The 19,789-nt window shown below is 35.3% G+C and overlaps 1 long non-coding RNA gene across 1 annotated transcript; it reads left to right on the forward strand.

Annotated features, from left to right (window-relative positions):
* Nucleotides 1-8,923: 8,923 nt before the first annotated feature.
* On the forward strand, nt 8,924-14,054 carry LOC133803946 (uncharacterized). Its single transcript, XR_009878214.1, has 2 exons — nt 8,924-9,030; nt 13,678-14,054. It is a non-coding gene; the product is annotated as an uncharacterized LOC133803946 (long non-coding RNA).
* Nucleotides 14,055-19,789: the final 5,735 nt, after the last annotated feature.

Below are 19,789 nucleotides of genomic sequence, written 5' to 3' on the forward strand. Positions count from 1 at the left end.
GCATCGCAGCCCTTCCCCAAGCACCGCAGCCCTTCCCCAAAACAGAAAAAATCCCATCACGCCTCTGCCTCAAGCGCCGCGGCCCTTCCCCAAGCGCCGCAGCCCTTCGGCCCCAGTTCAGCCAACACCCTGGTTTTTCTTCCCTTGCGTTTTTCCTTGGAACCAACCTTTTAAATCAAGCTCAAACCTCCAATACAGCCCCTAGACTTGATCTATAACACTCCCTCATCAAAACCCAAGTTAAATCCCAACCAAAACTTCCATCAATTCCAACTATCCACAACAAAATCATGAGCTGAAACTAAACATGAAAACAGAGCATACCATAAAACTAATGGCTGGAAACTTACCTCAAACTCAGGTTGTGATGCTCTTCAATGGTGGAACACTCTCCCAAACTCCCAAGGTCTACTTCCCAAGCTAGAATCCTCAACAAGAGCTAAAAAATCACAAAGGAGATGGAGGAGAAGGAAGGTACGGGTAAGCTTCAAGACTTGTTCTGTTTTCTCTCTGATTCACAGCCAAAAGTAGTTTATATCTATCCTAGGGGTAAAAAGACCATTATACCCCTAGGTCAATTAAGGGTTTCTAAAGGCTCCCGAGGGCAAATTTGTCCTTTCCAACCTATCTCGTTAATCATAATTAACGCTCTCCAATTCCCGCTATTCTCGATAATCACAAACATCAATAATTTATATCTTGTTACCCTTTAATTCCCGGTAACGCTCTAATCATTAAAAATCACCCCGAGACTCATCCCGGGCCTCGAACTTAAACTTGTTATGACTAGACCGCTAATCAATAATCCAAGATCGTCTCATGCCGAATAGCTCGAACAAACCCACATTATAATGTGGTCTCAACAACATATCATTGACATACATACAGTTATACATTTATACCCTCAGCGGGCCAAATTATCATCACACCCCTGTAATTAAAAATGTGGACCCACATTAATGCATTTAACATCATATTATAATATAATTCACATATACATGCATTTTATCAATTAATGGCATAATTAAACAAGTATGGCCCTCTCGGCCTACTTTTCCCGCCATTAAACCATATCGGAGATTTCAGGGCATTACAATTATACCACCCTCATTGACAATATCGATGTTGAGATGGCTGAGAGATACTGAGATAGGAAAACTAAGAGGCACGCCCACTTCAAAAAGTTCTACAAAGGACTAGATGATTGGGACGAGGTCTTAAAGAAGCCACCCAAAGATGTCAACGTTGATGGGTGGAAAGAAATTTGTGAGTTTTTTAGGAGTCCAGAGTTTATTGCGTGCTCCATGAAGAATAAAATAAACTGAGACCAAATGAAGTACTCTACAACACAAGGCACAAAATCATTAGCGACCACTTGCCACGAAAAAGTAAGTGAAAATATTAACTTAATTAATTTGTATGAATTTATAAGTTCTCTAACATTCTCATTTTCTTTATTAGTTGGACCCGAACCTAATTGAGGAATGGAAGGAGTATCACTGGACAAAAAAGAACAAGAATTTTCTCAACGAGGATGTTGAACGAGATTATGTAAGTTTAACTTTATTATTAATTAAAATAATTATATTTTTCTTTTGTATTATAATTTTTTTTTTAAAACAGGTTAAGTTGAAGTCAACTCTTGAAGCTAAGACTTAGCAGACAGTTGAATATGGTACCGATGATTCTTCCTTGGTACTAATTCAGGTTCTTGGTGAAGGGAGGAGCCACTAGCGAGGAATTGGTCACAAAGTAAAAGGAAAAGCGTTAAATTGTCCCTCTCAAAACACTTAGTCTCAAGCACCACCTCAACAGCCGACTGAGGAAATATGTGAATTGGTACACATTGTGAAGGTCATGAATGAATAGCTTCAATACGTGTATCAGCATCTTCCACCTGAAGAACATCCAATAACAAGTGTGGAGATGTAGAATACATATCAGCGATTTTTTGAGAAGTATGTAGGCTCGTCTTCTGAAACTCAAACACAGCACACGTCTCAAGCTTCAACTTCTCAGCCTTCACCAGGCCATCCCGACACACCTGCACTAACTTTGTCATCTCAACCTTCGGCCTAGCCATATATATATATCAATGGCCGATGCCTCCATAACCTCATGCTTATCATCCTCATATGAGCGGACCTTCGTCCCAACCCCCGTCTCCTCACATGAGTGGGTCGTTGTCTCAACCTCCGCTTTATCTATATCCATACGTGTATGGACCTGAAGGATCATTGTTACCTCCACAATATCCATGGGTGATGCATTTACACACACCACAGGCACTGCAAGCACCAGAAGAAGGGGACAATACGGAGGACGCCACTGGTAGAGATGTTTTATATCTTATTGAATTAAACAATAACTTTCAATTAATATATTATTGTATGGGTATTTAATTTGGATAATATTGTATTATTTGTGTGATTTGAATAGAATATTAATTTTATGCATATTTAATTTTAGTAATATTATTTTTATGCATATTTAATTTTGATATTACAAATCAAAAAATATTATTTAAATATTTTATTTTAATTATTTTTTAATTATATAAATGTATTAGAGGCGACAATATCAAAGTTGCTACTGTATTATATTATTAAGGGAGAGTTTTTATTATTATCGACGAAATATGATCCGAGAATTACAATTATTAGGGACGACATTTAATTTATTAAGGGAGAAAAGGTCGCGGCTAATACTATTTATTAGTGGCGATAGTCTTGTCACCGCTAATAATTGACATTAGTGTCAAAATATTAGCAACGACTTTGGATATTATTAGGAGTGATTCGTCCCTAAAAACCATTTTTGTTGTAGTCTCAAAACTTTGAAAACAGATATGATATGATGTGACCCACGACTATATGTCACTCTATATGTAATTCATAATGATGACTCATCTTCTCAAGCACGGTAATAAACAATTCTCTTTCTTTTATTTGTATTAAGTTGTGTGACTCTCATTCACAAAACTTTTGTGAGAACACATATTTATTGCACATATATGTTTTATTATTATTTTTGGATATGTTCGTTAAATGATTACATATATAAGCTATTTTTATTTTGTCTTTAGTGTGACATATGTGAAAGAAAAAAAAATTAACTCGTGAAGAATGTGACAAACCTTTAGAACAGTCAAAGTAAAACATTTTTGAAGAATAAAACAATATTATCTCTCTAGCTTTTGAAAAAAAAAATGGTGAAGAAGTTGAAAAGTTTGAGTGATCTTGTGAGAGGGGATATATAGGGGAATGCGTATTTGGATAATGAAATAAAAATAAATTAATAAAAAATAGGGAAAAAAAAGGAAAATGATGGATAACAGTAATAGTTACTATGTATGTGGCAATGAGTGGAGTGAGAAAGTGCAATTATTAAAAAAATTGAAAAAAAAGGTGAGAATAATGTAAAATAAGATGAGTTAGCTCACAGTGCTATATAGAAACCGTATAATTGAAAATAAACGTCTAATAATAGTATAAAAGAAAAAAATAGCATCCCATAATAAAAATGTAAAAATAGGGAGATAATCTGAGTACTATGTGTAAAAATCTCAACAAAAAAAAAATCATACTGTCTAAAAATTACATGGTGATCTTTTAGTTTTAAGAAAGAAAATAAATTTTATATTTTTAAGAGGAAATTAATTATTATAATATAAATTTTGAAGCTTAAATATTATGGGATTATTTTTTTTTTACTTCAAAATTAGCAAAATATAACCATTAGATTATAATCCAATAGTAAAAAACATTTCCATTACAAATACAATCACCACTATGAAATGACCCAAGAAAAAAAATATGAATACAAGTATATTTTATAAATTTTGTAATGAATGTCTTAAATTCTTCATTGGTGATTGTTATGAATGAAAAACAATGTCCAACTAATTCTGACGAGCGTTCTGTTGATCTCTTCCTCCATAATTTGCTATGATATTTCTCTAAGAGAAAGCAATGTAAGACATCGTCCTTATATATGCGCACTCATTCCTCTACTCGGTCCCTATTCTGTTCTTTTGGAGAACACCATCTTCCCAATCCCAGAGACTGGCCGGCTCTTCACTCGATCTGATCACGTTGACGTTGTCACTCCTTCAGCTTGGGAATAAGGACACCTACTCTCACTAATGCCCACTCTGTCGACAAGTGCATGTTGATGGCCTCCTTTAGAGCTCTCAGTCAGGAGCATTACAGTTAGCCTATTGTAGTAGTCGCATTTTGAATTCTCTTGATGAAAACCACCAAACTTTTGATAATGTGTTTTTTGTCAATGACTGTTTTATATGAATACAGTAAAGTCTAGGGCCATTCTTATGTAACTAATAATGATATAACTCATCACACTTCCAAATAAATAAACTCTTCTTGCACCATTTTCTCACATTTTGTTTTAAATTAAAAATTTTAAATAAATTATTGAAAAAACACTTTTTAATAAAAACTTGCTTTTGAATCTAACTATAATAAATTAATACACGTTAAAAAAGATTTGTATAATCTCCATTTTAGGCAAATAAACAAAACGTATTTTTAATATAAACATATATTTTTCAATATTTTAATAATTATTATTTTATTCACTGTGAATACAATTTCTTTTAGAATATATTATTTTATCATTTTGTATTTAAAATTTATATCATTTGTACAAAGTCTAGATAATGTTTAGGGCTTTTTTCATAAATAAATATATTATAAAAATACATTTTAATTTTACGGTTTCTACTAAATCTTTTCATTCATACTTTCTTGCATAAAATATATTAAAAAATACGATCCCCTCTTCATCTAAAGGATGTCGATCGTAAGACAACACACATTGTCGGAGCAAAGAAAGCTTTTGAAGAATAAATACATACAAACTCCCAAAATATCCAAATAAACAAGCCACATAAATCATCAAAGCTAGTTAGATTTTAATCTCTGATGGTTAACTTTTTTTCCCAAAGAAAAAATGATTTGATTATTGCTAAAAATTATTGTTGTATGGGTATTCATTTTGTATTTTGTTTTGTATCCATAAATGCTTTCTTTGTTTGGATTATGCCTCTACTTTTTTCTTTTTAGCTGTTACCAGTGACGAAGCCACACAGGGGCACGTGCCCCCACTTAAATATTTTAATTATTAATTTTATATATATACACTACTACAAAATATTCTTTACGGGTCACTTTTTTAGGGCACACACTTAAATGTAAGTCCTAAAAAATGTCTTTCGAATTTTTAGGAGTCTCATTGAGAGTCTTTAAAAAACACAATTTAGGAATCGCAATGAGTGTCCTAAAAACATATGTGGGTCCTAAAATACCTAAATAGAAAATTTAAGTGTATAACATGAGTGGTGACTTTAACAGCACACTTTGAGTGTCCAAAAAGAGTATTAAGGGCACCCAAAGCCTGCCCTAAAAAACGTTAAGTTAAAAGGGATAAAAATACATATCATTTTTCGAATTGGGGCTATATTAAGGCATCATCTTTCTCATCAACACACAAAGAAGAAGAAAACGAAGGAGTAGCGGATTCTTTCCCTCTCTCTTTTCCGCCTGCATCACTGTGAGGCCCGACCACCGTCCTGCGGTCGTCTACCGTCAACAAGCGCTGGACCAGGCGACATAGAAGGTCGCTGACCTTTGACCCCCGCGAGCCTAGCCCCACACGTGCCCACCATCACCGCATAGAGTCGTTCGAAGTCGCGATGGATCTAAGTTTCCTAAACACTTCCAAGTGTTTTCCAACCGCCTCGAGCCACCCCGAACCAAGCGACCACCACCAATGCATTCCTTGTGCTTTGGCCGTCAAAACCCACTAAAGGATCGGACTCGATGGCCATCAAAATTGGAAGTCTACGTTCCCCGGAATCCATGGAGGTCTGAGAAATCATAGTGCAAATCCGGCCATTCTAGGCCGTTCCAAGAAGAACTACCACCACCACGAAGCTCCCCGAGACTTGGGCTTTGAATCCTAGTTGTTGTCCTCCTGAACCACCACCATGGAGTGGAGTCTCCACTGTCGACCCCGACCATTCTTTTAGGGCTCGCAATGCCAGGCCAAAAAATATTCTTTTAGGACTTGCAACGCGAGTCCTAAAAAACATCACTTTTTAAGGCTCTCAAATAGAAGACTTGTAAGGGGCTTACCCTAAAAAAAATTTTAGGACTCACAATGCGAGCCCTAAAATACATATTTTGTAGTAGTGATAGCTTACTATTATATCAACATTTAATTAATTGAAAAAAAAATTCTAACAATTAATTTCCTATTATTTTCTTCTTACCCACTCAATTTCTTTATAATTTATTTTTATTCATGTAATTTACTATTACACCCTCATTTAAACACTTTAAAGTTTTTTAATAGTAAAATTACTAATATGCCCCCTATGTCATTTGCTTCTACCTCCGCCACTGGTTGTTACTGGATTTTATATTATAGAAGAAGACATTTTATACTGATAGTTCTCAAATTAACTCTGTATATTGTTTGATAAAAGGCTCCACAAAAGCTTAGTAACAAATTATGAAAATATATATATATTATAGAGGTTTAGTAAGCTCCATTTTTCCTCTGTAATCTTTGCAACTTCTGTGGTAACATCTGCAATTTCTGTGGCATGCTTTGAACTTTGAGGTGTTTTGCTTTCATACAAGGTTAATTAATAAGTTGCTTTATTTTCTTTTTAATTGCTTTAGTTGCATTTGGACAACATTAAAGTTGCTTAGATTTGCATTGGGTTGCATTTAAGATTGTAATGAATTGCATTTAATTAAGTTTGTAGTGGGTTGAATGGGCTGTCATTTGAGAGTTCAATATGTTGCATTAAGCTTGCATTTGAGGTTGCAGTAGACTTGCATTTCAAGTCGTAGTGTGGTGCATGAGTTACATAATGATAAAATTTTCAAATTAATATTTAAAAGCTAATGTAGGGTGCATGGACTTGCATTTGAGGTTGTATTGGATTGTTTTAGGTTGCAATGGGCTGGCCTTTGAGGTTGTAGTTTGCTTTAAGAAGTTATGTTACACAAAATTTTGTTGCTTAGTTTGTTTAAGTTGCTTCTTATTTTGATAACACTACAACAAAAATGGGTTTTAGGGGTGACATAATAACCCTAAAAGTCGCCCCTGATATGTATTAGAGACGACCCTAATAAAATGCTCCTAATAGAGTACATTAGAGATGACTCAATAAGTCGCCCCTAATATTCAAATATCATCGCCCCTAAAAGTTGGAATGTCGTCCCAAAATTTTGAACATTTTCTATCACTTTTGTCGATATGTCGCCCCTAATACCATGAGATGTCACCCCAAATATTTTACACGTGGCATCTATATTAGTCGATGTGTCGCCCCTAATATGTCACTAGTCGCCCTTGATACTTGATTATTAGGGGCGACACCTAATACTATTTTATTTATAAAAATAATAAAATTAAATAATTAAATAAAATTTTAATTAATTATTAATCTAAATTATTAATTAAATTTTAAATAATTGAAAAAAACATTAAAATTAAAAATATTATATTAAATATTCAAATTAGTTTATTAAAATAACAATTATCATAATACATTAAGATAACAAATATTCAAATTGTTCATATAATTTAACAATAATTAATAATAAAATAAACCTAGTCTCTTAAATCAGCTGCCTCGTCCTTCCTATTGTCTTCTTGTTGCAGTTGTGGTTGCTACGGTGGCTGCAGTTGCGGTGGCGGTATCGGCCAGGGATATTGGAGAAGTAATGTGGACGATCCAGCTCCATACATGTAGGAATACGACGGCTAGGACGACGGTGGAATCGGTCACAAAAGGGACCAGCAATTATGTTATTGTAATAATAAGTTACCATCAATTAGAAGCTGCATAAGCTGCATGAACAAGACAAACCAAATTCAAGAAACATATCATGTATAGCTAAAGTCTCCTAATTAATTAACTATATATAGCTACATAAACTAATATTAATGATTGATATAGATGATGTTCTACTCAATAATCTATACAAAGAAGAGTGTGATGATCTGATACCATCAATACCATAAGGGGAAGAGGCATGCATATATATGCCATTTTTTTTACGAACCAAGCTATATATATTTAGAAATTAATTAACCTTATTGGGACAAATTATACATAACAGGAATTGAATGATGTTGCCGACTGGCTTTTTTGGAGATTATTCATTACTAGAGCTACTGAACTTAGACATGGAAGTTATCTTTATATATCCTCATGTGTAGCTTTTAATATATTATATATTGGCATACGTACATTAATTGCTTTCCAAAGACAAAAATAAAAGACTACTCAAGACGAAAGTGAGAATGAGACCAACATCTCTTGCTTGAAGGATGTAAGGTTTAATTACCCTTATAACCCTACACCAACTCAGCAAAAAGATTAGACACCGCAAGGTCAAACCTGACCTTTCACTCAATACAGAAATATTGCCAAGATTTAGACACGTTTGCTTTACTGTTCTACTTTATCAATGATATTTAATATAGCATCTGTTTTTTGTACTTATCAGATGAAGCTTTCCTTTTGTTCCACACAAAACAGAGATAAAACGAAAGTTAGGGCACATATACAAAATACACAGCAAGTACCCCCAAAACAATCAAAGAAGAAGAGAAGGAAGAAAGGAAGAAGAGCACACAGATTTATGGAGGTTCACCCAAATAAATTGGGCTACGTCCTCTTGAGCTCGCCTCAAAGATGTGGTTGGCTCTTGCACTAAAACAATGGTGATTACAACAATTTCTGAGATTCCAAGCTACAGAAGAACAGCTGGTAATCTCTTGTAACTTTTCTTCTAAACTCTCTGTTTCTTTATTCTTTTCTATCAATCTCACTTTCTCTCTGTTTCTTTCTTTTGCATGAAAACAAAAAACCTCACTCTCTCTCTCTCTCTCTTGGAATGAGAATACAAGGAAGAAGAAAAAGAGGCTGGGTTCTTGGATCTCTCGCTAGTCTTGAAGCTTTTGGTGAGATTCGGCTCTACAGAACTGGTTGTATTTATATATGTATATATCTCTGTATTTGGTAGGGTTTAGATATAAACTGTTAAGAGTTTGTTGTAACTGATTTCTGGTATTGGCTTATGACTGGATCCACTCAACAAATTCCACCTGGATTCATTCATAAGCCACTTAGTATAGTGCAAGTATCTCTGAGGGTCCTAACTCTTAGTTGTGTAATGATCATCCACCATTACTGATCCCTAGCAAGTTCATGCAGTGAGTGAGCTTGTTAAGGGATACAACTTTAGTACCCATGTCTGTAGGATTTTCATCAGTAGGTACCTTTTTTATTTGTACAATTTCCTTGTATCCTGTCGTGAAATACTGGGTTTTTGCATAAATGTATACAACTCTGACTATCTGAGTAGATTATAGGTTCTTCCCTGAGTAGTTGTAGTTCTTCCATTAAGCCTTTGATCCAGATTGCCTCCTTAATAGCTTCTGTAACTGCTATATACTCTGATTCAGTAGTGGATAGGGCAACCACAGGTTGTAGCTGAACCCTCCAACTTACACAATTGCCTCCTAGTAAGAAAAAATAGGCAGAGGTGGATTTTCTACTGTCTCTGTCTCCAACATAATCTGCATCACTATACCCTTCAATTAGGTTGTTGTTTGGCCTCTTAGTGAACTTAAGACCAATATGAGTAGAGCCTTTTAAGTATCTGAAAACCCATTTCATTGCATTCCAGTGTTCTCTTCCAGGGTTAGACATATATTTACTTAGTACACTTATAGCATAGGCAAGGTCAGGTCTAGTGCATACCATTAGGTACATTATGGATCCAACAGCATTAGAGTAGGGAACATTCTGCATATCTTCTATTTCTGCCTGACTTTTGGGACATTGCTCTTTACTTTGTTGATATTGGTTGGTCATAGGTTGCTTAGTGGTCTTGGCATCCTTCATTGAGAATTTTTCTATAATCCTTTCAATATAATCTTCCTGAGATAGTGTGAGTGTTCTTTTGTCTCTGTTTCTTCTGATGCTGATACCTAGAATCTTGTTAGCCTCCCCTAGATCTTTCATTTCGAATTCAGTTTTGAGCCAACCCTTCATCACATCTACTTTTGACCTTTCTTTACTTATAATCAGCATATCATCCACATAGAGTAGTAGATAGATCACATCATCTAGTTTTGAACCTTTGAAATACAAGCATGTGTCGTAATAGCTCCTGGTGAACCCCCTTTTGTACATGAAGGCATTAAATCTCTTATTCCATTGTCTAGGGGACTGTTTGAGTCCGTATAGAGACCTGATTAATTTACATACCAACTCCTCCTTTCCTTTAGCTTTGAAACCCATAGGCTGCTCCATATAGATGTCTTCTTCTAGTTCCCCATGTAAGAAAGCTGTAGTTACATCCATTTGATCCACTTCTAAGTTGTATTGAGCAGCTAGAGACAACATTATCCTTATGGTCTTATATTTTACAACTGGGGAAAATATTTCAGTGAAGTCCACTCCTTCTTTCTGAGTAAAGCCCTTTGCCACTAATCTGGCCTTGTACCTTGCTGGTTCCTCTTTACTGTTTCCTTCTTTTAATTTGTACAACCATCACTATGCTCTTCCCTTTAGGTCTAGTTACTAGCTTCCAGGTCTGATTCTTTAACAGAGACTTCATTTCCTCCTCCATGGCCATTTTCCACTTTACTGAGTTGCTGCCATTTACTGCCTCGTCATAGCTGTTAGGTTCTGAACAGTTTATTTCCATAGCACATAGGAATGCATATGCCAACACTTCATTCCATGCATTGAAACTGAATTTCTGATTTGGCTTGGGTATCCTTCGAGCTCTATCTCTTGCTAATTGATAGTCAACTAGGGGTTCTGTTTCTTGCTGTGTTTCTGCTGTAGGTTTCACCTGAAATATATCATCTTGATTTGTTTCATTTTGGGTTGTTTCCACCTGATTTGTGTCGGGTTCATGGTGCTCTTGTGTTTCTTGTTGGATGTTAGATTGGTAGCTTATTGTTGTGCCTGCATTGGTAGTTTCTAATAGAGTTCCTGCACTAGAATCAGAGTTAGAAACACAAGGGAAAACATGTTCTTTAAATATAACATCTCTACTTATAATAGTTTTCATACCAGAATTTTCCCTTACCCATAACCTGTACCCTTTTGTACCTTCGGGATAGCCTAGAAAAACACATTTAAGTGCTCTAGGTTCTAGCTTTCCTACACTTTGGTGTGCATAGGCTGCACAGCCAAATACCTTCAGATTTGACAAATCAAGTGGCTTACCAGACCACATTTCTTCTAGTGTTTTGAAGTCTACAGCACTAGATGGGCATCTGTTAATGAGATAGGCTGCTGTTAAAACAGCCTCTCCCCAAAATCCTTTTGCTAATCCAGATTGGATTAGTAAGCACCTAACCTTATTCATTAAGGTTCGGTTCATTCTCTCGGCAACACCATTCTGTTGTGGTGTTAACCTTACTGTTCTATGCCGCTGAATACCTGTCTCTTTACAGTAATTATCAAATTGATCATTACAAAATTCTAGTCCATTATCTGTCCTTAGGGTCTTGACCTTATGATTAGTTAAGTTTTCCATTAAAATTTTCCATTGAGTAAATTTTTGAAATGCTTCGCTCTTATGTTTAAGTAGAAAAACCCATACTTTCCTAGAATAATCATCTATAATGGACATAAAATAAACACAGCCCCCAAAAGTAGATAATTTTTCAGGCCCCCAAAGATCTGAATGAACATATCCTAGTATTTTCTTAGTCTTGTGCAAACCAATTTTAAATTTAAGTCTATGATGCTTACCTAGGATGCAAGACTCAAATAAATCAACCTTACTAACCTTATAATTTCCAAGTAAATTCTTCTCACTCATCATTTGTAACCCTTTTTCACTTATGTGGCCCAATCGTCTATGCCATAGGACAGCCTTTAGATCTTCAGGTGATTGAGCTACTGTGTTGTTGCATTGAATCACAGGTTCTCCTTGTAAGTAGTACAATCCTTCATGTTTATGGCCTTTGATAATTGTCATAGCTTCCTTGCTTAGTCTCATAGTTCCTGCCTCAATTTTACTTACAATTCCCATGTCATCTAATACACTTATAGAAATTAAATTTCTAGCAAGTTTAGGAACATACCTGACCCCTGTGAGAGATCTAATCACCCCATCAAACATTTTAAAACTTACTGTTCCTGAACCTTCTATTTGACATGATTGGTTGTTGCCTAGTATGACTTTTCCATCTTTTGAATCCCTTAAATCAGTCAAAACATTCTTAGTGTTAGTCATATGAAATGTACAACCTGAGTCAAGAATCCAATCATCTTTGAATTCAGTAGCTGCCACATAAACTTCGCCACTGTCATAGCCATCACTTAGGTTAGCAGATGGTTTGTCCTTGTGTTTATTAAAGTGAAAATCTGATTTTTGTGAATCTGAGTCTTGTGTTTCAGATCTGCCTTTGTTCTTTCTTTGCCATAGGTAGCAGTCCCTCTTCATATGCCCTGGTTTGCCACAATAGAAACAGCCATTTGGATCCCTAGAACCCTTAGATTGTGACCTGCCTCTTCCATTGTTTGGGCCTCTACTAAATCCGCGACTATGACTTCGTCCTCTGTGATGATGTTGCTTTCTGTGATGTGGTTTTCCATGACTTAGATTAAGTTCCCCATTTGATGAGCCCAACTTCTCGCTCTTCATTTCAAGCTCCTTTGATTTGAGTGCTGAAATCACTTCTTCCAATGTGATTTCTGTTCTACCATACTTTATGGTTGTCTTGACTTCCCTATAAGAATCTGGTAGAGAATTTAGAATAATGATAGCTTGGTTTTCATCATTCAATGCCTCATTCTCCCCTGAATTTGCAAGCTCAATGTGCATCCTTAAAAATTCATCAAGATTTTGTTCTAAAGTCTTAGAGTGACTCATCTTGTACCCAAAGATTCTTTCCTTCAAGAAAATCTTGTTTGTGAGTGATTTCTGTTGGAATTGCTCCTCCAACTTCTTCCAGATTTTAGCTGGTGTTTCCTCTTTATCTACCAATCTTATTATTGCATCTGAAAGATTGAAGATAATGATCCCTGTAGCTGTTTCTAGGTATTCTTCTTGCTGTATCTCGGTTGTACCCTCTGGCCACTCAATTGGTTCCTCTAACACCCTTAATAGCTTCTGTTGTGCAAGTAAAGATCTGATTTTTCTTCTCCAAATTTTGTAATCACCAGACCCATCAAACTTGTCAATGTCTACTTTAATATTGCTCATGTTAGTAAATTCATAATTTAAAAGAGATAAAGGTTTAGAATTCTCAGTAGGTTCAGATAATGAAATATCCTCAAACTCTTCTTGATTGTCTCCTGCCACTTGGGGATCTTCTTCCTCCAGTCTTGTAGAGTCTTGGTGTCACCTCTGAGTTGAACCTTCCAGCCAAGAAACCTGGCTCTGATACCACTGTAAGGTTTAATTACCCTTATAACCCTACACCAACTCAGCAAAAATATTAGACACCACAAGGTCAAACCTGACTTTTCACTCAATATAGAAATATGGCCAAGATTTAGACACGTTTGCTTTACTGTTCTACTTTATCAATGATATTTAATATAGCATCTGTTTTTTGTACTTATCAGATGAAGCTTTCCTTTTGTTCCACACAAAATAGAGATAAAACGAAAGTTAGGGCACATATACAAAATACACAGCAAGTACCCCCAAAACAATCAAAGAAGAAGAGAAGGAAGAAGGGAAGAAGAGCACACAGATTTATGGAGGTTCACCCAAATAAATTGGGCTACGTCCTCTTGAGCTCGCCTCAAAGATGTGGTTGGCTCTTGCACTAAAACAATGGTGATTACAACAATTTCTGAGATTCCAAGCTACAGAAGAACAGCTGGTAATCTCTTGTAACTTTTCTTCTAAACTCTCTGTTTCTTTCTTCTTTTCTATCAATCTCACTTTCTCTCTATTTCTTTCTTTTGCATGAAAACAAAAAACCTCACTCTCTCTCTCTTGGAATGAGAATACAAGGAAGAAGAAAAAGGGGCTGGGTTCTTGGATCTCTCGCTAGTCTTGAAGCTTTTGGTGAGATTCGGCTCTACAGAACTGGTTGTATTTATATATGTATATATCTCTGTATTTGGTAGGGTTTAGATATAAACTGTTAAGAGTTTGTTGTAACTGATTTCTGGTATTGGCTTATGACTGGATCCACTCAACAAAGGAGAAAGGGGAGCTTGTTATAGTATATGAGATTAATTATATAATATAGTTTATTATTAGTTCCATAATTGAATAATATCTAAAACTGGGTTTGATAATCCAAAATCAGAAGAGAGTAGAAAGAAACAAAGTGAAAACCTTTAGTTGTGAAAACCCTTTTTCAGCTATCTTTTTATTGATTGAAACTCCACCTGGTAAAGTCTCCGTACTGCCATAACCAAAATCAGTCAAACTTTTCTTCTTCTGGCTCATTAATCAAACAAAATTCAATTAACCCACTTGAAAAACCAGTTTAATGGCCAAATCATAATACTTATCATCATGTATAAATTTCAATGAAATGTCCCAAAAAAGAAGTTAATCCAAAACTAACCTGACCACTATAGCTTCCAAATTTTCATCAACTATAGAAGGGCCATAAGGGTCCATGATTGGCTCAGCTTGCACAGTGAGCTCTGGTTTTATAGACTATCACCCTATTTATATGAATATATATATAGAGAGAGAGAATTTGAATAACATTGGTCTACTTTCTGAAGTCGCAAAATTTATTCATTGCTTACCAATTTACGCAAATATATTTAAACTTCTTCAAATAATGGAATAAATTATAAATTCTGTTTTTGTTACTTGAATAGTCAGGCAGAAAGAATGCAACAGAAAAACAAAAAATTTGAAATAAACGGATCCCAGGATACACCCCAATGAACAATAAAATAAAATAACGAGCTTTCTTTTATTTGATATCACCTAATGAAAATAAAAAAATATATGCACAAAAAAAAATCCAGACAAATCAACAACATTCAAATTGGTCAGAAAAACCAGACCCAGATACACACATTCTACAATAGAATGAAAGCACAAACTAAAATAATATGGTTCAAAATTCAAACAAATGAGGCAATGACTCAATGATCTTTATAAAATATGTAAATACATAAATACAATTAACCAGCATGCATCATATCCAGAAATAAATGAGAAAATAAAAGTCGACAGAGTTGATTTTTATTTCATTTTCATCATTTCTACTAATATTGAACAACTCCACTGGGCTTAGATATCAAGAACTTAGGTTGATTTTTTTTCTTTTTATTATTATTATTATTATTGGCAATGTAAATTATTATTGATTAATACCTTCGGCCTGTGCTCTTTGGTCTGTGCGAATTGTCCCTTCGGCCTGTGCTCTTCGGTCGGCAACGGTGGCGGTGCCGCTATAATCGGCTTGCTGAGGTAGAGGTGGCGATGAAGAGATCGAGAGGGAGGGTGAGGGTGCGGAGACAGAGAGATCGAGAGTGAGAGTGAGAGTGAGGGTAAGGGGTGCATCGACAGAGAGATCGAGAGTGAGGGTGAGGGTTTGCAGCTACAATCCATTATGTCGTATATTAGGGATTAGATATTTATGTGGTACTGACAAAATGTATCAGAGGCGACGTGTCATGTCGCCCCTAATAATTTTCACAAAATAAAACAAACCGCCAATTTTTCCCACTGAGTTTTAGTCAAAGTATATCATTATCAGGGGCGACTATTAAAATATTAGGGGCGACCACTGATGTGTCGCCCCTGATTTCTTGAATATTAGAGGCGACACATAGTTGCCCCTGATAAAGTCGCCTCTAAAACTATTATTTCTTGTAGTGTAAATAATTTCAAGCTTAAAAGGGGTCGCTATATGAGTTGCTTTGGAGCTATAGAGTTTCAAAAGTTGCTTTCTGGGTTGCTTACGAGTTTTAATGGTTGCTTAACAAGTTGATATATAAGGTTGCTATATGAGTTGCTTAGGAGATTTAGAGTTTCAAGAGTTATTTTTTGGATTGCTTACGAGTTTCAATGGTTGCTTAACAAGTTAATATATACGGTTGCTAAAAAGGGTTGCTATATGAGTTGCTTAGGATTTTTACAGTTTCAAGAGTTGCTTTCTAGGTTATTTTATGGGTTGCTTACGAGTTTCAATGGTTGCTTAGCAAGTTGATATATATGGTTGCTAAAAAGTGTGGTTATATGAGTTGCTCATGTTCCCAAAAGGATTGAAACAATCTGTAGCCAACCCAAGCCTAACATTTCGAGGTTCGGCTGCGAAAGATGGGCACAACTCATCAAGGTGCTTCCACGCCTTACTGTCAGTGGGGTGCCTCATCACACCATCTTCCTTTGGCCTTTTAGAATAGTGCCATCTCATATCCTCTGTAGTATATCTCGAACTGTACAACCTTTTCAATCTCAGCGTCAACGGAAAGTACCGCATGACCTTATGAGCCACTTTCTTCCCGTTCCCACAATTATCTTGCCAGCGACACTCATCACAAACTGGAGAGAATTCCAAATTCGCATTCTCCTTCCAAAACAGTGCACAGTCATGCTTGCAAGCATCAATGGACTCATATCCCAATCCAATACATCGCAACTTTGCCTTCACCTCATAGTTAGACTTAGGTAAAAAATTTCCGTCAGGCATAGCGTCGAGTAACAATTCCAACAAACCATCAAAGTAATGATTGCTGCACTTGTTAATAACTTTCAGATGCATCAGCTTCACCAAGAAGCTCAATGCGGAATACTTTCGGCAACCTGGGTACAATTCACTTGACATCTCATTAAATAAATTGTCATACTTGTCGCGATGTTGAACATCATCTTGGGGAGGATTATTATAGTTTCCAGTGGGAACGTCATCTTCAGCGTAAACATCCTCTAGGATATCTGCTATCTCATCTCTATTCTGATCTCGTACCCCATCTGGTGGCGGCGGTAGCGCCTTTCCATGATAATGCCACACTTTGTGGGACTGTATGATGCCATTGTTGAATAAATGCATTGAAATTGCATTTATAGGCTGGAACTTAACATTCCCACATTTCTTGCACGGACAACGAACCAAACCACGATCGTTCACCTGATTTTTAGCAATATCAAAGAACTCCTTAACACCATTTCTATACTCCAGAGACTAACAATTCCTCGCACTCATCCAGCTTCTGTCGCTTGCTATCTTTAAGCGAAATAATTCAGAAAATATTAATAATTGTCTTAAAATGAGGGAAATGATAGTCAAAATATTTCATGACTGTTTGTCTCCCTAATTATCATTAAGTGATAGTAATATCATATCTTTGGCAAAAATAATTATTTATATTTACCAAAGAAAATGTAGCTAATTATTAATTATTACAATTTTTTAAATCATTTACTTATTTATTACTTTTATTTTAAAATTAATTCAATTATACATTAATTTTATTTTGTAATTTTTTTTATTAAATTCTTCAATTTTTATTTGATTATTTACTTAATTAATAATAATTTTATTATATTTATATTTTACTTAATTATATTTTATTAAATCATTTATATTTTTAACTTTTTTTCAATTACAAAACTTCTAATATTAATGTTAAAATTAATTATTAATTATTATAATTGGTAATTTTATTTTATTTAAATTATAGTTAAAAATTATTTATTTTGATGTATTTTTTAATTAAACTTAAACTTTTATTTAATTAATTATTAAACTTTTATTAATTTTACTAACTCTAACAAAATTTGGCCAGCATAACGACTATATTTCAAACTATCCCAAAAATTTAAAAACCTACAAATTAAACACATATATAACCAGAATATTCCCAAATCATACAAAACATATATATACATTAACAAATACATCAATTCACATATATACAAATATTTAACCACAAAAAAACATATACCAAAACTGATATTTTTTATTAATACAAAAAAAAATTATTAAATACATATTTACAAACATATCACATTTAATATAAAATAATTTAAAAATATAAACATACATTATTAATCTGATTTTTTTAAGTTCATATTTTAACTAAAATACATATATCACAAAATATAATATAATAAATATTAACAAGCAAAAATAAAAATATTACAGTGGGTGAAGTGGCTCCGCTCCAGTAGTGGTTCTACTTTGACTGCTCCGGTAGTGGATCGGGGACTCCATAGAAACAAAAAAAAAAATTAAATTCAATACATAAATAAAATAAAATACAAAACTATATTATAAAACTTACAATGGGCGAGTTGGAGGAGGGGGGGGGGGCGACAGTGGTGGCTCGCGGTGGCGTCGGGGTGGGGCTCGGATGATGGGGTGAGGTGGGGTGGCCGTCGGGGTGGGGTGCCTTCGGGGTGGGTAGGCTTGGTGTGCGGCTGGTGGTGGTGCAGCTCGTGGGGGTGCGACTGGTGGGGTGGTGGAGGAAAGAGAGAAAACCAGAGAGAAGAGAAGAAGAATGAGAGAAAAAAGAAAAGGAAGAAAAAAAAATGGGGAAGAAGGGCTCGGGCGGCTGAGGATATCGTTATGACTTTTGTCGGCACGTGTCGTTGTGCCGGAAAAAGTCTAAAAATGTGCCAGCAAAAGTCAGTTCTAAAACCCTAGGTCAAAGCGACACCGTTTTAATAAGTTCAACTTTTTCCAGCGCAACAAAACGCGCCGGCAAAAGTCTAGCCACCTACTTTCTTGAAAACGTGCATTTTGCTCAAATACACGTTTGACTTTTGCCAGCGCGTTAGGTGAAATGCACCGGCAAAAGTGTATGATCTTTTTTTAAAAAAATTTGATAGACCTTTGCCGACACAATTTTACGCCGGCAAAAGTCCTTGTTTTTGCCGACGCGTTTCACTAAATGTGCCGATAAAGTCCTTTGTCTCCTACTGATTCTGTCTTACAATCTTCACAAAGGCCTACCAGAACTATTCGAAAACCTTCTTACTTGAATGATTATCATTGTTCTTTGCTTACCAATACTCTTGTTTTGTTTGCTGCATCTCACGTTCCTAGTTCTATCACATCTCATCCACTTTCTAAAGTTGTTGATTACACTATATTGTATTCTCATTTCTGAGCTATTGTGCTCTCTATTTCTAGTCATTTTGAGCCTGACTTACACCCAAGTAGCTGGTATACCTGAATGAGAGGTAGTTATGGTTGATGAACTTTAAAAAAAATATATATATATCATGCTGATGGTTTTGTGGAAAGGCATAAGGCGCGGCTGGTTGCGAAGGGTTATACTAAAAAAGAGGACCTCGACTATACTGATACTTTTGCACATGTGGCCAAGTTAGTTACTGTTAAGTAGATTATGGCTCTTGTTGCTATTGGTAGTTGGTTTCTTCACCAACTCCATGTCAATAATGCATTTTGCATGGTGATTTACATGAAGAGGTATTTATGACTCTACCTCAAGGGGATAGTCCTAAGGGGGAGTTGGCGCAACATCCAGTTTGTAAGTTGCAAAATCGTTATATGGCTTGAAGCAAGCATCAAAACAATGGTTTGAAAAGTTTTCAAGTGCTTTATTGGAAGAAGATTTTAATCATTCAGTTATTGATTATTCCTTGGTTATTAAGCACTTGGCCAATAGTTTTATTGCTCTTTAGGTGTATTTTGATGATGTGATTTTGGAGAGCAAACTTTAGAAGAGGTTGAGGCATTGAAGACAAAGACAAATGCTAGATTCAAACTGAGCAACTTAAGGTATTTTCTTCATTTAGAAGTAGCTCGTTCAGAC

The sequence above is a fragment of the Humulus lupulus genome, chromosome X (assembly GCF_963169125.1).
Source record: "Humulus lupulus chromosome X, drHumLupu1.1, whole genome shotgun sequence".
NCBI lineage: Eukaryota > Viridiplantae > Streptophyta > Magnoliopsida > Rosales > Cannabaceae > Humulus > Humulus lupulus.